Source organism: Haliaeetus albicilla, chromosome 4 (assembly GCF_947461875.1).
Source record: "Haliaeetus albicilla chromosome 4, bHalAlb1.1, whole genome shotgun sequence".
Classification (NCBI taxonomy): Eukaryota; Metazoa; Chordata; class Aves; order Accipitriformes; family Accipitridae; genus Haliaeetus; species Haliaeetus albicilla.
Genome location: NC_091486.1, coordinates 13,853,615 through 13,866,651, shown reverse-complemented (window position 1 = coordinate 13,866,651; position 13,037 = coordinate 13,853,615). Strand labels below are relative to the sequence as shown.

The window sequence follows — 13,037 nt, the reverse complement described above, 5'->3', positions numbered from 1 at the left end:
GGCCACAGGCCACTCTGCCCCTGCCTGCTCAGGCGCGTGGCACAGACCACACAGGGGGGGTTTGCATCCCTCCGTTACATGGGGGAATGCCTCAAACCCTCCAGCAGGAGAGGGTACTGCTTTGCCCCGCAGGAGAGCAGAGGCCCATGTCCTCAGCGGGTGTGGAAGGTGTCAGTGCTGATGAGCACTGCCAGGCAGCAGGGACTTGCTGCTGCTCTGCCAGGGCAGGATTTTCCAGAAAATGTGCGTTGGGCAGCAGAAGTTGCTTTCAGGGAAGGAGCAGCTGGGAGAAACCTCCTGTGGGCAGAGTGGGGCAGGCAGAGAGTGAGGGACAGAGACAGGGAGCCAGAGGCAGGTTTGCAGAGTGGAGGACCCAGAGAAGACAGAGAACGGCCAGAGCCGGCTGTGAGAGACAGCAGGAGACAGAGACTTTCCGGAGGAGGCTGTGCAGAGTTTGCTGACACGTAGGCAGGCACTAAAAATTACTGGATTAAGTGAAGGAAAAGGGGAATTTTCTTTCCAAATAATTTATTTTAATCTTTGTCACCCATCAGAGCTTAGTTTTCTTTCTCTAAAAAGTGAATTTTTGCTCTAAGAAAACACGTCAGACATGGGAATTCCCTTTGGTACTTTCAGAATAGCTCAGAGCAAAGGTCTGAGCACATGGATGGAGCTCACAGATAGGTGTGCAAGGGGGTTTGGTGCCCTGGCTGGAGTGAGAGGGAGCCTCAGAAATTAGTGAGCTCTGTTTCGCCTCACGCCTGCAAGGCAGCTGTGGAGATCTTGTAACAGCCAGCTCGGACAGGAGCACCTTTCTTCCCTGTCACTCCGTACTTCAAAGGACCATCTCTTTCCTACTGAACTCTTCTAATCTTGCCCATTCCCCCCATGTCACTACCCTGAGGGCTGTGCACAGCATGTCAGATAGCTAAGTTTAATTTCACTGAGCACCCAGGCCAACTGCTGCCCAAGTCATGACCTGTGAAGGGGGACTGGCTGTGCTAAGGCACAGCCTGCTTCCCCCACTGCCCATGGATGTTTGGAGCAGGAAGAAAGCAGAGGTCTCTTTATAACACCAGATAATTCTGACCTGTCCTGTAACAGGAAACACTGAGCCCTTCTCCATCCTTCCGCTGTTTTTGTGCTCCATTCCTCATGGCAGACGGCAACAGCATCACAGTTTCAGCTCAGATGCCTGCATTTGTCAGGTCAGTGACACTGCTATAATATAAAGCATGTGTCTACACACTCAGCTCTAAAGTAACATGACCACAAGCATGTTCTAGACACTCTGCTGGAGGAGAGCACAAGATGGAGACAGAAGAAAACCATCTGAGTTAATATGCTTGTGGTTGATATGCTAAAGATGCCTTTCAGCACATCTTTGCAGGCTTACTGTACATACAGAATATTTAGCTGCAGTCTTACACAGTCACCACCGAAGAAACACTGGGAACTACAGCAACATGAAAGAGTTTGCCCTCCCACCACCTCAGAGCTATAACTACAGTCTATAGCTACAGCAGGTGATCCCAGGTATGGAAACTACCAAATATCACAGAAGTGTAAGGCAATGGAGAGAAGTAAATGATGATCTCTCACATGTGACCCAACTCTGGGTCCTAATTCACCCTCTCCTAAAGGTACACAGCAGTCCTAATGCACCCCGTCTCTTCCAGTTAAACCAAGCAGTGACTTGCCAGTTCTTTGTTGCTTCCTGGTGTATGTGAGCACTGTGGGTTGACGCTGCACACCGTTTACCCACCTGGGTACTTCCAGGTAGTCCTGTCCATACTTCCCCAAAGCTAGGGCTTTATTCTAGTTCAGCAGTCCTCCAGGCCAATGCTGATTTATTCCAGGCCAAATAACAAAAAGGAGCTTAGTGTTGGCTGCCGCTGTGGGAACGGCACATCATCGCTCTTTGATCACGTTGTCTGTGCAACATTTGCCTGTTCCCTGGCTCAGGGATTGAAAAGCTCCTGGTGGTTATGAGCCTCATGCCTTAAACAAGCATAAGACTAAAGGCATCGTGTGCTCAGCTTATCTTCTACCATGTGATTCTGTTTAATCAACTTCTCCACTACTCTGATAAGTGCCTGCTTGGAGACTTGCCACTAACCTTCATTTTCCTGCAAAATCCCCCCAAAGAACTTATTTCTCAAGGATTAAAGCTTGAAGGATAAATTATTTCTTCCCATACACATAAGAACCATTCTGCCTGGCTGACCTTCCCAGCAAAGCACCAGACAAAGTGTCGGGAGGATGAAGCAGGCAAGCACAAGAGAAGTTGTTAAGTGCTGGTGAAAAGCACTGTGGAGAGGACCAGTCATGTCCAACGACTCCAGGGACATCAGGACAGGGGACCACAGAGCCTCACAAGGCCTCAGGAAAAGAGGCCACCAAATCTGGCAGGGCTGACTAGGTTTGCCAGTGCTGCTCCACAGAGCTCACTGCAGCAAGATTTGCTCGATAGACTTGTCAAACTGGGAAGCTTGTTCCATGAGATGGTGGAGAGCAGCTTGCTACTGTCTGGCCTCTCCTGCCTTGATCAGAGAGATCAAGTAAGTCTTGTACATTTTTCACTTTCCACATTTACAACATCTCAGTCACAAGCAAATTAGCTTCTGAGTCATGCCATTGCACCAAACTCATTTCCAGGGGAGGGGAGTAACCGGAGTCGCTTTACTCCATCTTGAAATAAGAGATCAAACTAACCTTCAGGTCTTATTCTAATTTCTCTGCATCGGGTTTTGCAAATTGCACCACGGAACAGAGGTTGGTTTATTCTGGAGTACAGTCTCCCTTTTATTTCAGAGATCTAACCAGCTAGAGGGATGTGAAAGGCACATTTCAAAGAGCTGTACAAAGGATTTTAGCAAGCTATGATACTGCTGTGAGTTTTCTGCTATCTGATACAGCAAACCTCATGGACACAGCATGACCCGTCTACTGCCATGTCATGCACATCACTTCAGCTGCTTAGCAGAACACCAGCAATCTCAAGGGAAAGAACGCCAGATACATCTATTTTTTCAAGTTAAAGGTTAACAAGAAAAATAAAGGAGCCTTGGCTGTATTTGCTTTCTTAGCTGTTCACTTAACCAGAGCTGTGCTGCAGGAACTAGTTGATGCAGTAGGATGATGAGGTGTATTTCTTGGGTTTTTTAGTCTGTTCTAGCAGCTGAAACAGGAACAGGGCTTATATAGTGTCTGTTAATTGCAGCAGGAGAGGTACAGCCACAGTAGTTATCTAAACCAGTGCAATTTCCTGGGTTTCCTTTCCTTCCTAGGGTAAACAGCTGAGCATAACTTTCCTTGAGTTTACAGTATTATCACTGCTTTCATTGTCTGCTCTATGGCACAAATCAGGATTGCTAACAAGAGGAACAACTGCCATCTTGGTTTCAAAACTAGGTAATATAGAGAAAACTATAACATCTGTAGTCTGCTCACTGTATTTATAGTCCTTGTGTTCTCAGCTTAATCATAAGCATGGACCATGTCATCTCAGACACAGCTTGGCACAGGGAACAAAGTCTCTCTTGAACCTCTGAAGACCCAGTGCAGCCCATGGTCTAGAGGGTTGCTGAGAGCACAGGCAATAGCATTAAATTTCTGCTGTGCAATGAGCTGCTTGTCCCATCACATGATATTGTCCAACCATTTTCCTCCTTTCACATCTCCTCATTCTTTCAGGTTTTTTTTTCCTGCTTCCCCCACTCTTCCTCCATCCCACTGCCTTCAACACAAGTTTACACAGTCCATCTGTTGCTGCTGCTTAACAGGTTCCACTTCTAAAGCATCACCACCATTACCATTGCCTCCAGAAAAAGAACTGATCTTGGCCATGGTTAGGGCTGGCTGACCAGAGCAGCCCAAAGGTATACACCTGCCAACCAGATGTGCCAGAGAAGAATATGTCCGCATTATCTGTTGATCATCATGGGAACATCCTGCTATGGTACACACAGCTCCACCAGGGAGAGTATAGGAATCACCATAATTTCATGTGAATTTCTATTTTGGTCAGATCGGGTCCTATATAGTCTCAAGGCAGTGGAAAAGCTAATCTCAAAATTTTATGGAATCACGTAAGGTATTAAGCATTCTTGGCTCCCTTTCTGTGGGATTTTTAAGCTGTTTGGGAACTTTGCTTTATTGACATGAGAGGTTTCACCTGAGAAGCCCTACTGCTCCACACATCTGTGCATTTGGCAGCAGTGCCTTTGATGAATTTCTCTGGCTGCTCTCTAAGTCTGAGCAGCTTCTCCTTCTTGTGACACAGCATGGTTTTCTCCTTGTGTTCCTCCTTCAGAAAGGCTGTGATGACATAATACTTCCAGCCTACCTCTAAGGGCAGGCATTCCAGATTTCAGGCAGCATACTTTCAAGGTGACCTGCATTCCCTCTTGATTCCTTGCTTTGGGAAAGCATACCCTCTTCTGTTTCACCAATGCACCATTCAACCTCTTGGACAATACCACTCCAACAGGCCTGCTGACAATGCAGCAGAGGGAATGGAGCTTGAGAGGATTAGCATTCACCTTGCAGCAATGGAAGGCTGAGTATGTTGGTTATTGTAACAAATGCTCCTGGATACACCAATGTGACACCCCCATCATGTGTCCTAGCTAGAGCTGCTTGGCAGCATTGGCTGTGAAGCGCCCCAGGAGATGTCATCACCCATCATCTGCCAAACTTTCAGTGAGTCAATGCTCTGGTTGGCCACAAAGCTCTTTTGGATGACTCCTTCTCAGGAGGAAGAAAGTCCTATTTGCAATAAAATCCTCTCCTGGGACAGATCACCCACAGCACCTATGAACCTGCAGGGTGCCTCTGATCAATAGATTCTGCACTTGTCTGTAACACCATGAGCCACTCTGCTCCCCTCTTATAGCAGGAGAAAGAGCCCATGGGGGTTATAACCAAGCAGAGCCAATGCTTAGGCTTTAGTTAGCTGATGTTTAGGACCCAGGTGGTTTCCCCTGTCCTGTGTACACACCATGAACCAAGCATTCCCATGCCTTTCGGTCATGCAGAGCAGATCTTGTCCACCAGCCACCTTGGTCTTGGCATACACACACAGCAAGCACTATTAGCCTCACGAAGAAGAGACGTGAGCTGAGCACAGCCTCCAACCCTGCTCTATACCTGGCTCCAAGCTCCCTGGCTCAGACACATGCAGTTCTCGGAGGCAAACCTGAGCCAGGAAAACCTATCCAGCCCCCTGTGAGATCTGGGAAGTATAAAGCCATATGTGAGCCCACTTTACCGCCTGGCACCTCCACTCCTCCTTCAAATTCCTACTTTGCACAGATATAACATCAGCCCTGACTGCAGAAAATGGTTGCAATATGGCTACAAGTGAATTTATTTTTACTCAGGGGATGAGGGGGCAGAAAAGGTCAAGGCTGTGACTTGAAGCTCAGCTCCAGCAAAGGGTCCAACATCAATCATAAATTCCCAGTGCCAGCTCTAGATGGTTCTCCTCTGGCTTCCAGCTGACAGAGGTGCACCCCCAGCACAACACCGCCAACGCTCAGTCCATGGCTAGACATGCCTTTGTGAGTCAGTCCAGTACTCCCAGCCTAGAGGCCTGTCTCCAGCAGTGATCAGCGGTAGATAATTTTGGAAAGAGCAGACACAGAGCACGTCTGCAGCACGTAGCTGATGAGGTGGAGAACTACATCTCAGATCATCTAAAGCCATCTTGATCCCCTGCATGTTTTACGAAGGCAGAAGGGAGAGTGCAAAAAATGCAAGGGGGATGTTGGGTTAGGTGAACATGAGAATTAGGAGAGAGAAGTAAATCAAGCCAGTAGCAGGAAAGAGCTGGCCACTCCCTTCCGCTTGCAGCATGTGATGAGTATCAACAGAGCCTTCACCTAAGCACTCAGCTGAACATTTTCTTCTTCTGTGCACTGAAGACCAGCTTTTCAACCACAATTTTCACTCACTCTCTGGCAAGAAAGAGGTAAAAACCAAGTCACACTAAATGGGAAAAAACAAACCCCAGTCTTTTTTTTAACACCATCATTTAACCCATGATTTAATCTCATGATTTGCAGGGCTTGAGTCATGATGCTGGATTTTTTTCAAGGTGGAAATACTCCTGGCTGGACTAGCAATACATGACCAACAGGGAACACAGAAACAGCTTTTCCCTTGCCCTGTTACATTGACTCCACCAGTCCCAGGAAGGCAACAGAAAACCAGTCCTATACAGTTGGATCCATCAGGGTTACTGAAGGGATTCCTAATTCCTTGTTCTAAGATTGCCCCAAAAGTCTCAACCCAATCCTTCAAATGCATAGGGCAGAAGAAAGAAATCATACATTAATTCTAAGAATAAGCTGTACATCAAAAGTTTGTGCTCCCTTCCTTGCACCAGGAAGATGTGTTTTGCAGCACAGCCATAAACCTCAAACTTGAGTGCACTAGTGGCTTGCTGCATTGGTCTTCCCAAAAAGGCAGCATGAACCCTGACTCTCATCTCACTAGTGGAGAAAAAAATCCCCCAACCTAACTCTGTTCACCTCAGTTCATTAACTTTGCACTGGAACCTAGCCCACACCCCTCAAAGCCAATGGAAGGTGGATGAGCAGAGTCCTTCCAAGCCAGCCAACGCACACCTCATCGGTGAGCTCAGAGAGAGGCCTGGGGGAGGAGGAGGTGTTCAGGAGGGTGAGGGAGATGGATGATCTCATCCTACACCTTGTTTGGTCACATCCCAAAACTGTCAGGCACTTTGGCATATTGCTGGTGGAGGCAGGTTTGGCGTGAGGAAACGTGGATAGCAGTAGCGTCAGCAGCCCTGGCTGGGGTGTGGATAACCACAAGCAGTCATACTTCACGTTCCTCCAAGTGTGGAGGTACTTAGCAACGCTTCTACAGAAAACCTGGGAGGACTGTACCCATCAGCTGGCTCAGTTGAGGGATTTGTCCTCAGAAGGTCCAGAGCCACATGTTGCCTTCTACCAGGCAGTGAGAGTCCGGACAGGCAACTGGCACAGCTGGCCAGGCTCAGCCTCTGCATCAGCCCCAGGGAACATCACAAGCTTTTCCCTGCCTACCTAGGAGAACTCCTCAATCCCTAACTCCTCCCACGGACCTCTCTAAACAACCCCCTCCCTTTCAGATGCTGAGGCTTTTCAGCTGATTAGACTGTGAGACAGACCACGAGCTGGGTGTAAATCAGTATAGCTTGTCAATGCTAATTTACACCCACTGAGAATTTCCCTTCCTTCACCATTTAGCAGAATTATATGACATGTCTTTTATCTCTCCTCGCAGTTTAGCCTGCCGTTCCCCTTTCCTGGCCCCCGAGCCTCCCGCTTTGGTCTGAACTCCCTGTAGGTTTGCAGGATAAGTTGCTTATTTGCAATGTAAAGTGTCTCTCAGTGCCACAGCCCCGTGCAAACAAACGGAAGAGAGGCACATTTATCCTTACTTGTGCAGCAAATCCAGCCCTATCTTTTCCTGGCAGCAGTTCCCTACAACACACACTGCACATGACTTGCTAAGGGAAGAAATATGTCCCTTATTGCCACTACGCAATGCAGGACCTCTCCGGGGAGATGTAGGGGAGGGAAAACAAGAGGACTGATCCCAGAGAGACCCTGAGCTCTCGCCTTTCTCCTTGAAGCTGATGGCAATGGCTCATCACCCAGCTCAGCGCTGTGTAGACTCTGACTGTCAATAGGCAGGATACCATTAATGACTTCTTGTTGCTATGGTGATATTGATAGATAGTCCCTGGGGTTGGTGGGAATTCACAGAAAGCTAGCAAAAAAAAAAAAAAAAAAAAGTGGGTCAAAAAAATCCCCCAGGAAAATGTGAGTTTGCCTACAAATGGGTAGTTGTGTGACATCCTAGACGAATTCAGTGGCACTTCACACTTCCTGATTCATCCTCCCTCTTACAAGAACGACAGGGTGTTCTTCAGAGCCAGTGCAAACACTCCTGCTCGCAGCAGGGCTCTGGCGCATAGGCGCACTGCTGCAAGTGGATTTCATTACCAGACGTTATTTTTGCAGCTTCACCCTGGCAATTCATTTCACATACAGAATAAAAATCTTGGCTCCAGTGAAATCACTTGGATCTGCGCCAGTGGGCACAGAGCCAGGATTTTCCCCAGCTCTCAGGATGCCTTATCACAAGTGACAATTTCATTCAACTGCCACGATAGCCACTGGAAACCCCCTGCCTCTCCAGAGCTGTTTCAAGCGTGGAAAAGCTGCTGTTGCAGAGTTTTTTGCTCTATTTTCCTGAGGCTCAGCACTGTGCACTCTCCCAAGGTGGTGGTGTGGGGTCTCTCACAGCTTCCTACTCTGCAATATGCAGTTTAGAGTAATCTTTTACCTTTCATTCTAGCCGAGTAATGACCGCTGGCAAGGACAGGCTGTGCTCCAGTCACAATTGGGCCCTCTCACCTTTCACAAGTGTTCTAGGGATTTGGCGATGAAGGAACCACCTTCCTAAAGCACCATTTCTCTCTTTGGCCTTGCTTTCTCTGGGAAAAACATTCCTAATTCAGGTTGGTGACATATTAATGAAGAAGAGATAAAGTCCCAGCAGAACTCCCTCTCCCTCTGCACATGCTGTTTATCTAAGCCCACCAAGGGGTGTACAAACTGCAAGATGCCTTGTTTTAGGGGGGATTTTAGTATGATTACTAAATTTCAGAGTACACTTTTTGTCCTAGCAAAGACTCATCTTTCCTGCTGTGTTTTATGTCTAGGAGTTGTCCTACACACACACAAACTTACTAGAGAACTTTTTACTCCAAACAGTGGTACCACTCCAGGCATGTACCGCTCCATCACCTGATGGGCACTCTTACTCCAGAAAATTGTTACTGGTTTGGATCTGTTATTACAGAAGAAGTATATCCGCAGGGGAGCAGTATCTATAGCACTATCATTACACAGACAGTTTTGCTAGTAAATGCCCTGGTGTAGATCAGATCCAATTGATATGCCAGCTTTTCCATCTACCTGTGTGTCCAGATCCTTTGCCTCCATGTGAACTCAGGAGCTGGAGACAAAATTACCCTGCCCCTCTCTTTTGCATCTTTTGATAAACGTAGTTTTAATGGACTATGGAGTCTGAAAGCACTTTACATCAGGAACAGATCCCAAGAGCAAAATTCAGTTAGTTTCTCATACATTACATGTAGCTGTTCATCAAATTTATTGGGCAAGGTTCCTAAGAACATGGAGGCTGGACCAGCACTGACAGAGGCTCTCTCTTATATAGCAACCCTTTGATCAGACTGTCAGCATCATTTATTTGCTTGTGTTTCATATTCTTCAATGCTCCAGTAAGTTATTTTTCCCAGTTGACTATCAGAGGCAAAGGCTGCTCTTTCAAGTTGGATTTGCACCTCCTCCCTTCCCCTCCATTTCAATTAGCTATGGAAATGATTTGTTTGGCTTTTTCCCTAGCTCCTTTTGCCTGCCCGTCTGCATTAGAAGCTTTAGGAACACCAATGGCTGGAGAAGACTCCAGTTGGCGTCTTCCCTATAGGAAATGTTGTGGCTTGCAATTAGTACGCCTAATTGCTCTGCTTGACCTGCTGCTGGCCAGGGTGGAGAGCACAGAACCAGCTGCAGTGTCCTGCCTTTCCCCCAGCTAGGAGAGGGAATGTGGGGGCTGTGAGTGCTGTGGGTGGAAGAAAGGAGGTATCACCACAAGCAGGTGGGGCCAGACAGGGGCAGGAACTGGTTTATTGCACTGAGAGACAGAGAAGGCTATAGGACATAATAGCTTCTTGAAATTGGATCTCTGCCTGTGGGGAACTGTTGTTCTACAGCGTATGCAGCTATTATTTTTCTGCTAACAACTCTGTGACTGCAGAGACATGGCAGGTAGTGAACTGCCCAGAGCAGCTCAGGGCTGAGCAGAAGTGGCCAGTTTGGACTGGGCTAGAGCTCTTGGGTTCCTCCACTTGCACCAGGGTAAATGCCTTTAGGCACAAATCCCAGCACACTGGGAAGAGCACATATTCCAGAGGGCAGCTTTCCAAGTGTGGTCTGCCCTAAACAGCTGGTCACCAAAGGTTTCTCAGAATAGATCCCTTATATCAAGATATTTAATTTAGAATGATATCAGATGCATTCAAGATAGGAGAATCTCTCTGGGCTGTCTTTGACCCCAGCTGGGCATTAACTCCCAGGTGACCTGACAGGAATGGGATTTGGAGAGATCAAACTGGAGGCAATACACATCCAGGGGATTTCCCACCATGCACAAACATGGCTTCACCTGCCCCCACACGCATCACGTCATGCATGGTTTACTGGCAGTGTTTTTAAAGTTGCCATTAAGAAACAAATTCTAAGACTGATTAATACCAGCGCATATGCTCTTGGGATGCTCCTAACCACATCTGTATAACTTACCAATATTGACAAGGGACTCTTTCTTTTTGGTGCTCCACCAGTTCCTACTCTATAGTGAAAGGTGGAGGAGGCAGGATATGCCCCTTTGTTTAGAGCTAGCTGTAAAAAAATGGTTTTGTTTGCTCAAATGCACTGGATACTTTGTGCAAGTAAGCTGCATCTCTTTACAGTGGAGGTTAGCCATTGCACATGTACGATTGGGAAGAAAAGTAAGAATAAATGAAGCACTTCTGCTGCTCTTTCTAAACAAGTGAGGGAGAAGGACAGTAAACCAGATCCCTTCTCTCTGTGCTGTGATCTCAGATATTAGCTACATCACATAGTCCCCATGACATTAAGTGTGAAGAAGACCTGCCCTGGATCCAGAGTCACAAGATACCCCATGCCCCTTCTTATGCCACTAACTTGCTGCAGGGTCTGAAGCTGGCTGCTCCCAACCAGCTCTGGGCTCTGTATTTCCCTCTCAATCAGAGTCAGGTATCTTTATGTTCATGCCATTTTGCAAAACATTCCAAGTGCCTCATGGAGGTTGCTACATTCTTGTTAACCTTTTTTTTTTTTTTTTATTGAGAAAAAATAAGACACAGATCATAGTAGCTGATGAGAGGCCTTGCATGCACATTTATATTACCAAGGCAGTACTAAGAGCTGAACTAAGAGCATCCCAGCTGAGCTGCAGGCAAACAATCAGCTTTCTTCTAATAACGTGGCTCCTGCACAGCACTGAAAGTCAGCAGCCTTTGTGGGTGTCTCAAAGTACCCACACATACCCAAAGCTGAACGCTCTACAGCAAGGAGAGACAAAACCACTCTATAGATACAACCTGGTAATATCAATCAAAAGAGAGGAAATATTGTCTATGCAGACACACAATCACTCATGGGAAACAGATATGAATCCTCCATAAACACCTTTTTTAAGGAGTACTCCGAGAAGATAATGGTGGGGATGCTGCAACCAACATGATGGTAAAAGTCTCATGCAACACAGCATCTCAGAAAAGGATTTAACCTCAACTTCATAAATACTGCCCATCAACAATTCCTGCATGTAGCTATAACACCTCAGAAAGTTTAATTACCACTTAAGAAATGGAAGACAAAATGAGCTACGTGACCTTTCCCACCCCAGATCCTGTAGGTCAGCATTATTTAAGACAACTGGGAGCCTGAAAAGCTAAACATTAGTGTTGGCAGATGAACAGATGGATGGATCACTGCCAGCATAATCCATCTTCCCACTTGCCTCTGTAGGTCTGGGTGACATTAAAAACTAACTACTTCCCTACGCAAAGAGAAATGCATGCAATGCAATGAGCAGGCTTTAAAATGGACTCATCAGCCGGCAGGACCAGTGGTAAAATGCTTTATGGCTGCTATTTAATGTTGCAGGCGAGGCTGTAAACAAGAGGCATCAGGCTGTGACAGAAGTGGGGAACGTAGTGACCACAGTGGATTTGCTGTAAGCCAACCCCTGAGCAAGTTATAAAAATGTCAGGATGCTGTCATGTTCCCTTTGTGTATAAATGCTCTAAATCTAATTAACCTTTTACTCAGAGCAGATAAAATTATGGTGTTATCATCAAAGGGGATGCTCTATCTACAGTTTCATGAAAAATTTCTATCTCTGCTCAACTTGGATTTTTTTTTTTCCTTGAGGCTCTATGAGTAAATTCCCCAAACACTGAAAAGTAGAAAAGAATAAAGTCCATTTCATAGGAGATTTCTTAATACAGCCAGTTACTGTGAAGACATCAGCTTGCCTGATGCCAGATGGGACTCAGTCCAGAGCTTTCAGATCCAGCTCAAATACCTGTTGCCTGAGCACAGAGAACGCTCCCGCTTCCTGACCGTGGCAGGCACAACAGCAGCTGTGACGCACTGCACCAGTATGAATCACATTACCCTCCCTGACAGAGAGGGCACTGAAGTCCACAGACTCCTACATATCCCACGACTTTCTGGTGATCAGCAAGGATTCAAAAGTAAAATAATTTCCTTCATCTACTAGCTATAGCAGACTGTTCTGTCAGCTACTAGACTACAATGTGACTTTTCTAAAGTGAACAAATAACTCTTAACGTGTACCTTTGTACCTATAGTACTCCAAAGGGCAGTGATCTCTGACTGGTCTACAATATCATGCAGATCAGGCTGTATGTTGTGGGGTTTTATTTCAACAGCTGTCGTCTTCAGGATTTTCTACATCTGCTGGCAAACATCAGTACTGCTGACCAAGTCAGCCAGCACAGCCAAGTACTGAAATAACCCCAATCAAGAGCTGAACCTGGGACTCCAGGTGAATGAAAACTTCCTGCCTAAACCATTGCAGCACCTGGCTTCACTGAACTTGCCTGTGTAATCTGAACCAAAAAAACCACTCATCTCCATTTACCATTGCCCTTATGCCACCTTTAAATATACTTAACATATTAGCATTTAGGCAACATTCAGTACAAAATCCATACGGCTCCTTTCAGCAAGCAGCAACAGCAAGAAGGGCTAGTTGCAAAGAGAGCCTGGAGATGGAGCTTGTAGATTTTTTTCTAAGCACCATATAACATTCATTGCAGATGGACAGTGATGGAAGAGTTGTTACGACCTGCTCCAGATGGGCTGTGTTTTCTTTTTTGC

General features: G+C 46.5%; 1 protein-coding gene across 3 annotated transcripts in view; it reads right to left on the bottom strand.

Moving 5' to 3' along the window:
• LOC104319484 (uncharacterized) overlaps positions 1-13,037 on the bottom strand; it is a 47,842-nt gene that overhangs the window by 16,572 nt on the left and 18,233 nt on the right. The gene's annotated exons all lie outside the window — the stretch shown is intronic.